Source organism: Pinus tabuliformis, chromosome 8 (assembly GCF_031772625.1).
Source record: "Pinus tabuliformis cultivar Carrire ecotype Pingquan chromosome 8, CPIR1, whole genome shotgun sequence".
In the NCBI taxonomy this organism is placed as follows: domain Eukaryota; kingdom Viridiplantae; phylum Streptophyta; class Pinopsida; order Pinales; family Pinaceae; genus Pinus; species Pinus tabuliformis.
The window spans coordinates 362,144,505-362,154,590 of record NC_142294.1 but is presented as its reverse complement, the minus strand read 5'-3'; the positions used below and the strand labels follow the sequence as shown (position 1 = coordinate 362,154,590).

Sequence of the window (10,086 nt, the reverse complement as noted above, 5' to 3'; positions counted from 1 at the left end):
GGGATATAATCTATTTTAAATCATGGAAAAATTTGTTATTATTTATTAATAATTTTATATCACCCTAATCTAACTAATAGATGAAATGATCATTTTCCAACTATTTTTTATGGTCAATTTTGTTCAAAATCTAGTACAAAGTTTTAAAAATCATAAGTATAAGTTTAAGTTGTTTAATCTATTTGTGCATTCAAAAGTGAATTTTAATGAATAGAAAATCACAATCTTATTAGAAATTGTATTGATTCACACCAAAAAACCATTTTGTCTATTAGCTACACCCCACCTTTTTTTATTAACTTAATATTAATCTATATGAAATTTAGGATAAAGAAGAGATAAATAGGGGAATGATGGAATAACATGATTTTTTTTGTTTTTCAACTTTATAAGATGTTATATTGTGAGTCTTGTATTCATGACTGATTTATTAAGTTACATTTTGTGTTTCTATATTAATATTTTAGTTGTGAATTTATAAAGGTGAAATCATGATTATATTTTGTTATTACACTATTGTTGAAGGTGCTTGAAATCCATCAACCAAGGGGTCTCCCCGAAGTGAAGTCCCAATTAGACCTCACACCATTTGGAATAGGAGCCCCATCTTGAGTATCAGCCTTGTTACCATGTATTCTTATAGATTTTCCTTGGCTCTAACTATCAGCAAGAGAGAGGAATGTGCGTATTCCTTCGAAAAGAAAGTAAGTGTGTATGGTAAGTGTTCGGTCGTAAGTGTGTCAAAGTGTTGGCTTATGGGAGCCTAACCCAGGTTCAGCGTTAGTTAGCCAAACAAATCCCTACAGTACTGGCCCTTTCAGCATCAACTCGTGGAGCGCAGATTGAAATCTCACCCGAAGCAGTATGGGGGGATGCTGGAACCAAGTTTCCACACCCTTGAGATGGTTGTGATGTCGGTTTATTCCAACTATACCTAGCCTCACACAGGTTGCTAGCTCTATGTTCCACTCTTCTGTACCTTCGTGATCTGTTACAATCGGCTTTCGCGCAGTCCTAACCAGGGGTTGAAGTCCTCTCGCACTGCTAGGGCAATGAACTGTGATATCTCCCAAACTAGGCTAAGTATCTTACTTATCTTATTAATAGATCTTAGTTAGCTTCACGTAAACAGATGTTCTTGCCTGTGTTTACTTAACCATTACAATTATACACATTTGCACATCATATAAGAATTAGAAGTGAATTTCATACCCAATATAACAGATGCATAAACAAGAAATAAATACGCAAAAATGATAGGAAACTTCTCTTTATTAATACTTCCAGATGATTACAGACTCGACTCACCCTGCGCACTTAGCTGCAGGGGTCCACACACTCAATTGTGGACTACTAGGCCTCTGCATACTCAGCTGCAGAGCCTTTACCTACGCTATAATCCAAAACTTAGACTTACACTTCAGATCAATCTCGCATACATCTTCATTGCTTAGACATTTTGTTTCATTTATTATCTTTTTATCTACTTAGAGCTTATCTCTATTTATACAATCCCACTGTCTGTGGACCATGGGAAGATCCTTTACAACTGACATTATATTATCAAAATAAGGGTGGACAACCTTTTAACTCTTTTAACAACCACGTGCTCCGTGCCCACAAAATGTGGAGTCATTACATTGGAATTACAACATTGGACCAAAATTTGGGCTCTAAGCCCCAACACTGCCCTTGGGGGATCCTGTGCCCAATAGGCCCCCAACACAAACATCGTGACTCACCCTTGAGTCACTCTGCAGTTGCGCAGATCTTAGCGTAAAGACCTCCCAACTCTATTTTGATCCCTGCAAGTTTGGTAGCGCACTGAGAAGCTACCTGCTGGACTTCCTCCACGCATTGTTCGGTGACCGCTGCTAGTGAATCGTTGCCCTGAACCCTCTCCTGAGTTACTTGCAGTTGCGTGAGCTTTTCTTCAATGGAGGTTGTAATTGTATAAGCCTCATCGATCCACGGCTATAGGCGTGCTTTCAAGACTGCTTCTTTTTTCCGAGCGGCATCCACCTGTTCCTTGAGCGCCTTTTCCTGCTACATCCGTGCAAGCCTTTGTGTAAGGGAAACCATCTGTGTGGTACCTTTTACCTCATTGTATTTCTATTGCAGCTCACGTGCCTCTGTCTCTAGGTGTTCCACATTCGGGTCCTCCTATAGGGTGGTTAGGACCTCGAATGACTGTTCGAACAACTTCATGTAGTCTGTCACTACACTATCAACCGTCGCAATCGTTGTCGTAACCACGGTGGTACGTTGTTCCTTAACCTTTGGTGGAGTTGAAGGTTGAGCCTTTAACTGTAGTTTTGCAATCTATAGGTTCAACTCCAGCTGAACCTTGGCCATTTCTACTCTTGCGTCATGCATCCCTATGGCTAACTTACAGATGTGTGCCTCCATCGGTTCCTTTGGTTGAATTGAAAACTATAGGACCATTTGGCAGGCTTCCTCCACAACCTGCATTATCTGTTTGTTCTACTCCACTACCTCTCTGTACTGCTGATGTGCTGCTTGCTCATTACCTGTATAACATGACTCTCCTTGGCTCGAAGTTCTGTGGTGACTCCATCTTGTAAGAGGTAGAGTGTCTCCCGAGGGAGAGTAGCCATGTTCAACCCTACACCTTTCAAACTACCCACCATGGGTCTGTGGGCTTCCTTTTCTGTACTAAGTGCCCCATTTGGTAGCACTATCGTATTAGTCACCCTAGCACACAACATTTCCTTGGTAGTTGAAGTGCCGACTGCGAGGCTGGTGGACACTGTGCCAGCCTGTGGAGTGCGCACTCACAACTCCTGTATTTCTGTCCAAAGAGCCCCTAATACCAACTTTTGTTGTTCCTCAAACTGCTGGAGGGCCTCCGCAGTGACAGCCCTCACCGTTTCGGTGATATGATGCAAATCCCCCTCAGTGAGGGTGATTGGGTTGAACGATGTCTTCGATGCCTTCATTTTCTTTCGTGACACTGTCTGCTCTTATGGTCGTGGATGCTTGAGCTGGGTGGACGTTGTTTATGGGTCCGCGCCACCTTGTTTTGTGTCTATATCTGGTTCGAGCGAAGGTGAATTCTTTTCTTTACGCTCTTCGTCTGCTCTGTCCTGCTACTCATCCAACTTCGTAGCATCGAGTGCTGCCTGGGCCTTAGTTGTTGCTTCTTGGAACAACAAGCACCAAAGTGAATCAGATGGTTTGTGATTGGGATGGGCTCCTCCGGCCAAAAGCACCCATCATGCACCAAGCAGAGCAACTACCTGATGAAGAAAACGGTCACTCGGGCGCAGTGGTAATGCGGCACCCAGAGCAAGTTTAACAACCCTGCTTTCTCAACACCTCTGAGCCATTTGTACGGCTCCAATTCAATCATTCTAGCTGTCACATCCATCTTTTGGCGCATTAGCTTTGCAGTCGCTAAATGAGAGAACTTTTCATGCTTTGTGAGGTCCCAATCTTCAAATTTCAACATGGGAACCCATCCCAAGTGTGCTCCCTAAAAAATAATATTGTCTCGAAGCAGCAAAGTTTGCAGAGAGCTCTTGCTCTCATCTATATCCTTTGGCACCTTAGATTTACCCTTTCGTGAAGGAACATATTCAGGTAACCGGGTAATACGGTCCGCACCCTGGGTTTCAACGTCCATCTTTACATCCTCCTGCTCCACCAGGATTTCACCAAACTCTTCCGCCTCATCGGCCTCCAGATTAATGGCCTTCCCCTTTTCCTCCAATGTGATCTTGGTCCTCAATGGATTTTTGTGTGAGAGACACACCAGGATTATGGCCTGCTTATCCTTCTTAGGACTCGGTGTTTGTGGGTATTTAGGGACCTCAATGATTATTCCGGCGCTCTTGGGGCTTCCACTTCAGCAATTTCCTGCGCGACTTCCTCAACTATCACTACTCCTATGTCCATGGCTTCTTCAGGTGCTGACATAATGCTACTCCATGGTTCTTTCAGTGTCTCTGGTAGTTTCTCAAATAATGAATTCACTTTCAGAGTCTCGGTTCACGAATACTTGAGCATGCAACAACTCAGTTCTCAAAATGCCAAGTGTTGTTTTTTGGATAGCCACATGTAATTTATAGCGCCTTTTAAATTGAATTTGACTGTTCCCCCCACATTTGGTCCATTAATTCTAGATTGGCAGCAAATTTTCAAGAATCTAGCCCATAAAATTCACCTTAAATGCTTGCCTCCCACTCCATTTCGCCTCAAACCAAGCATTAAATCATGAATAGTGACTTTAACGGTCACTTTTTGGCAGACCTGCGTGCCAGCACAGCTGTCTTCGTGTTGTCGCAAACCCTGTGACACTTCGATACTGTGCGCAATCCTGACATCACGCAGTTCCCGGGTAGAGTAGTTTATAGTCCGTTGCCTCCTTTCAGCTGCCTGGAGCACTAAGACTATGCCACTTTCATATAGTCACATCGCTGGATCATCGGTGTATGGCTTCAAGCCACTACCATTCACCTTTCCTGGGAAGGGTTCTCCATTTAACTTGACTAGTTGTGCCACCTCCGTTGGTAATCTTGTTAATAATATACGGCCCTAACTAGGGAATTCTAAACTTTCCAAGGAATTTATCAAACTTACTATCATAAAAGAAAACCAAATCGTTTAGCTTGAATGTGAGAAACTTGATGTGTCAGTCGTGCCATGCCTTTTCACACTACTTTTGGACCTGCTGGTGAAATCCAGCGAAAATCCATTCTTCTTCGAGCTCATCCAGCTACACGAGCCTCTTCTCCAGGGCTCCGTGATCCGTCATACCTATGAGAACTACTATGCATAGAATAGGTATGATTTATTCCACAGGCATTACAGCTTCCACTCCATAGACAAGCCCAAAAATTGTCTGTGCTACCAGTTTCTTGCATGTCGTTCGATAAGCCCATAACACTGCAGGTATGCATAGGTCCCAATCACTTCGATGCACATTGAATACCTTGGTCAGCACGTTTTCAAGCACTTTGTTGAACACCTCCATTATCCCGTTAGCCTGTGGGTGATAAGGTGTGCTCTTCTAGTGATACACCTGAAATTCCTCCATTAGCACACTGATCGTCTCGTTCAGGAAGTGTGTATCGCGATTGCTCATCAAGATCTTTGGACATCCAAATCGAATCAGTACATGTTCAAATAGAAACTTTACGGTAGTCACGACCCATGAAATCCTTCACCAGTTGCGCTTCTAGCCAACGAGTCAAGTACTCTATCGCAGTGATAATATACCTAGCACCTATCTTTCCTTGAGGTTTGATGGGTCCTACAAAATCTATTGCCCATTTTTTGAAAGGTTGTAATGCCATTTGTGGATTCAAAGGAATTTCATCCCTTCACAATGGCCTGCATGTTCTTTGACATACATCACATGCCTTGCAATATGCTTTTGAATCCTGATGAAGGGTTGGCCACCACAACCCTGCACGTAGAATCTTTTGCACGATTGCTCTTCTTGCATAATGTCCTCTTGCATTGGCCACATAAGCGTCCATGAGGATGTTGCTTCATTCAAATTCATGTACATACCTTCGTAGTATTTTATCATTCCCCATCTTGTATAGGTGTCGAGCGATGATAGAGAAATCTGCTCCATGCACCACTGATTCCTTATTTTGCTGTATAGAGTATCCTTTCGGCACAGTTCGAGTTGTTAGAAAGTGTATTATATCTTCGAAATGTCCATTCGCTATGTGCATAGGAAAATGCTGCACATCAGGTAATCCTTCCTCCACATTACTGGGTTCCTCCCCTGTCTCAATCCATGATAGGTGTTCTGGTCCTACGTTCAATCATCCAAGCTTTATAACAACTTCAAAATCGTATTCCTGGAACAATAAAAGACATATGCAGATGCGCCTCGCCAACACAGGCATATTAACTAGTTACTCTAGCACGGAGTGATCCATATACATCTTAAAGTGGCCTCCTAGTAAGTAGTGTTGATACTTATGGAGTACATATACCATAGCTAGCCCCACACACTTAGTGGTGGAATAGTTCTTCTCTGCTTTGGACAATCTGTGACTTACGAACACGATAGGGTGATCCAATCCTTCTCCACCATCCTACATCAGTACTTCCCCCAGTGCTATACATGACGCGTCAACATGGACATGAAACTCTTTCTTCTAGTTCAGGAAGACAAGAATTGGTGTAGTAACCATCTTTTCTTTCAATATATCCAGGCTTTTCTTACAATCATCATTCCAGCAGAACGTGACATCCTTCTTCAACAATTTTTCCATCGGCACTGTGATCTGTGCATAGACTTTGATAAACATCCTGTAATATCCCGTTGTTGTGGCCACAACCACCACCCTATTAAAACATGCTCTGATAGCAAATTTTGAATGGGTCCTCTAGAAGTTTGATCTTTCATCCTTCTGAATGATTTGTTTTATCCTAGGGGTTTTAACTGTTTACCGAGTCAATTTTTCAATGCCTAATGACTAAGCCCCTTGACTAAACCTATGCTGCATGGTTCATTCATGAAATAGCCTAGCCCTTTATTCATTCCCTTCATCGGGACTATTCAATCTTCATAAACATTCATGGTACGTTTTTGCCTACACATATAATCACCCCCACCCTTAATATAATCATTTGTGTGCTTCACCCACAAAATCTTCCATCACGTCTTTATTCCCATCACAACTCTGTATAATGGGAATACTTCACAAAATACACATAACATTCCTTTTCGCAACATTGGCGTGCATTGCATACCATGAAGCACCAGACCTGACGGCATTATAAACCATAATTTATATATTTCGGATCCAGAGCCCATTGCATATCGTAATCAGCAGTGTCCATGGAATAAACATAAAGTGCAGTCCAATATGGTAGACCCGCCGGGGCTATTAACCTTAGCACGTATGTGTTTCGGGTCTGCCTCCCCAATCGCATATTGCAATCAGTGGAACCCAATAATCATATATAAAATACAATGTGATGTGGCAGACCCACCGTGCTATTAAATATAACGTATATATATCGGGTCCAGCCTAATTGCATATCGCAATCGGCGGAGCCCTACCCCTGTGCATATTGCGGTATGTGATATGGCAAACCCATAGATCTTATTAAACATAATATATATATTATCAGGTCCACCCCCGCCCCATTGCAAATTGCTATCGGTGGAGTCTAGCATTCATGCATGAGGTGCAACACCATATGGTAGACCTGACGATTGTTATAGATCCGGTACACAATTTTTGAAGTCCGCCTTAGGGTCTGGCCACAGATTTCCTGTGTTTTCCTATGCATTAGATGAAATGTCATTGTCTGGGTTTTCAAAGGAAATCCGATAGGGGTGATGTTGCATATGATTTCCCATTGAGATGTGCGATTGCGGCTCGGTCGCAGCACAACTTTGGCTGAGCCACAGGCCGATTCTTTCGCACTCGCTCCTTTTGATTTCATTACGCCTTATCATTTTAAAGTTTAAATGAAGGCAAGAGTTCTTCTTGGGCGTTTCTATCATATGCTCATAATCATAAAGCTAATGTTAATCGTCTGTGTAGGCGAGGAGTAAAAGACGCTTGAGCAGATCCGAAGAATTCAGGTGTGTGGGTATGTTCTATTTAAAGATCCGGCCTTGGGAATTCTCGGTTGGGTTCCACGCGTAGCCTATGTATTCTAAAGGAAAAGTTGTCCTGGGTTTCATCATGGGGAGATGACACAAAGTCACCCCATTTACTTAACATATGTCCATTTCCCCAAGAAATGAAGTGCTCCAGCAGATATGCCTTTTACATGTCAACGATTACATGGACGGTTCTATCTCTGTATATTTTGATTTGTATACTGAAAACAACGGAGGGAGGGGGGGGGGGGGGGGAAGTAAAAAAGGAAGACCGAAGGTCACCTCTAGAGGGGCATAAATATTACCTTGGTAGATAAGGCAAGGGCTTTCTGTTTGGTAGGAAACGACTTTGATTTATTATGAATAAAGGAGACTGTTTTGGTTCAATGAGAGGCCTTGTGTTTCAGATCTGAGATCCTATGCTTTCATGTGTTTTGATACAGGGTGTTGTCGCTGGCATAAATGAAAATGTATATTTGTTTTGTGCATGTTGATAACTTATAGTTCATGTTTATGCCTGGTTATTTGAATATGATTCAATATCACAGTTAAATCATGAAAGGTTGCTGATTCGAAACCTTGTTAAACATTAGTTGCAAATGTTATTTGTATGGAAAGGAATGTGTATTCCTGTATAAGTAATTAGATTGCAATTAGGATTTAATATAGCCCTGTTCTTATGTGAACCAATAATCGATTCATTTTAACTTGGAATTTTATATGATGTTTAACCTCCTTTTGTTATGCTCCTGCAGGACAGATTAGGATAGTTAGGACTAGCTTAAGTAGTTTAGATAGGATTTGATACATTTGATACATAGTGGTTAGCTGTTTTATTTTTTTGATGTAATTGAAGCCTTCTTCGCAGAAGCAATCTTTCAAGTCATTTAACAGTTTACGAGGTCCCTTAAAACCCGTTGGAAGTAGCCATTCCAAATGAAAGTAGGTCTAATTAGGGCTTGCGATCAGGTTAGTTCCCCTTGTTGGTATAGCGAAATTCACCATGTCAACAAATTGGCGCTAGAAGGAGGGCATGAACTACCATCCACAACTTTTCAAGATTGATCTATAAATGCCACCCATGGACTCAAAAGGATTAATGTATGGATCGTAGAGGTCGAAAAGACCATTCCACCCATTTGAAAGAGACTCATTTTGAGGAAACAAAGACCCTTCTAAGTCCTGTTTCTAGGTCACCCAAGGAAAAGAGACTATGGGAGTACCTTCTCACTTAGGAACAACCTGTCGAAAGACTTACTTGGGCTTATGCTCGTTCCCTATGACAACTCCCTATCTTTCAGTCTTTACCTCCGATAGCAAAAAGAAAGCCAAGGGTCTATCACATAAACGAAGAGACATTTGTAGCCCCTTCTCTTGAAGATATTGTGCTTGATTCTTTGCAAAGTATTGACTCTCCTTGGGCAGAAATTCCTGAGGATTTCCCTTCCGAAGGCAATCCCTGGCCTGATTTGGAAAATCCTAACGAAGAAACCCTCAACCAAAACCTCCTTATCCATAATATGGCTAACGTTCATCCTCCTAGTGGGAGTCAACCTCTACTTCCTCCTCTGGGTGGGAATCAACCTCCACTGCCTCCTCTAGGTGGGAATCAACCTCCACCTCCTCCGGGAGGATTCCCTCCTTGGCTTGCACAGGATGTCATAGCGGTACCTGGACAACAGCATGCCTTACCCAAAAATGCAGAAAGAGTACTACCCAAATTCGACCCTGAGCGGGGAGACACTGTTGAGAACCATATTCACTCTTTCTTCCTGGTTGTGTGCATGTTAGGGGTAGCCGATGAGGATGTGGTATGTCACTTGTTCCCTTTTACTCTAATTGGTTTGACTTCTACATGGTACTTTAGCTTGAGAATAGGGTCGATTACCTCATGGGGTGCCTTTCAGCATGCCTTCTTAGATGAGTTTGGCGATGAAAAACAAATTGCGGCATTAGTTTTAGAGCTATCCCATTTGAAAATGGACACCAAAGAAAGGGTCAAGGATTTTAACATCTAGCTCAATACTTTGTTCAACAGAATCCTAGCTACCGCTAGACATATTGATGAGGTGCTCATGGAATTCTACATCTCTTCTCTCCCTGTCCCTACTGTGATGTCGGTCAAGAGAAGTAATGCAAAAACCTTACAAGGTGCTATCGAGGAAGCAATAAAAGTTGAGAATGAAATGATCAGTCTCATGACATGTCATCATACGGCTAAAGAAAATAAAGCCTCTCAGTCATCCAAGAAGAGTAGTGGAAGTGATAACAAAGTGGCTAAGGGAAAAGAGAGGGACACCACAGATGTGGAAGGTTTGCATTGGATTATTATGAAACTGACCAACACAATCATCGATATGAGAAGGAATTATGGAGAGAATACTAGTGGGAATGGAGGAGATTATAACAACAAAAGACCTTTCAAGCCTTTCTATCATAAGAAGATAGAGGGTGGTCATGGTCAACTTGTGCTACCTGCTCCA

At 42.2% G+C, this 10,086-nt stretch overlaps 1 pseudogene; it reads right to left on the bottom strand.

Moving 5' to 3' along the window:
- Nucleotides 1-3,496: 3,496 nt before the first annotated feature.
- The window catches only part of LOC149235622 (uncharacterized), a 58,613-nt pseudogene continuing 52,023 nt past the window's right edge, over nt 3,497-10,086 (bottom strand).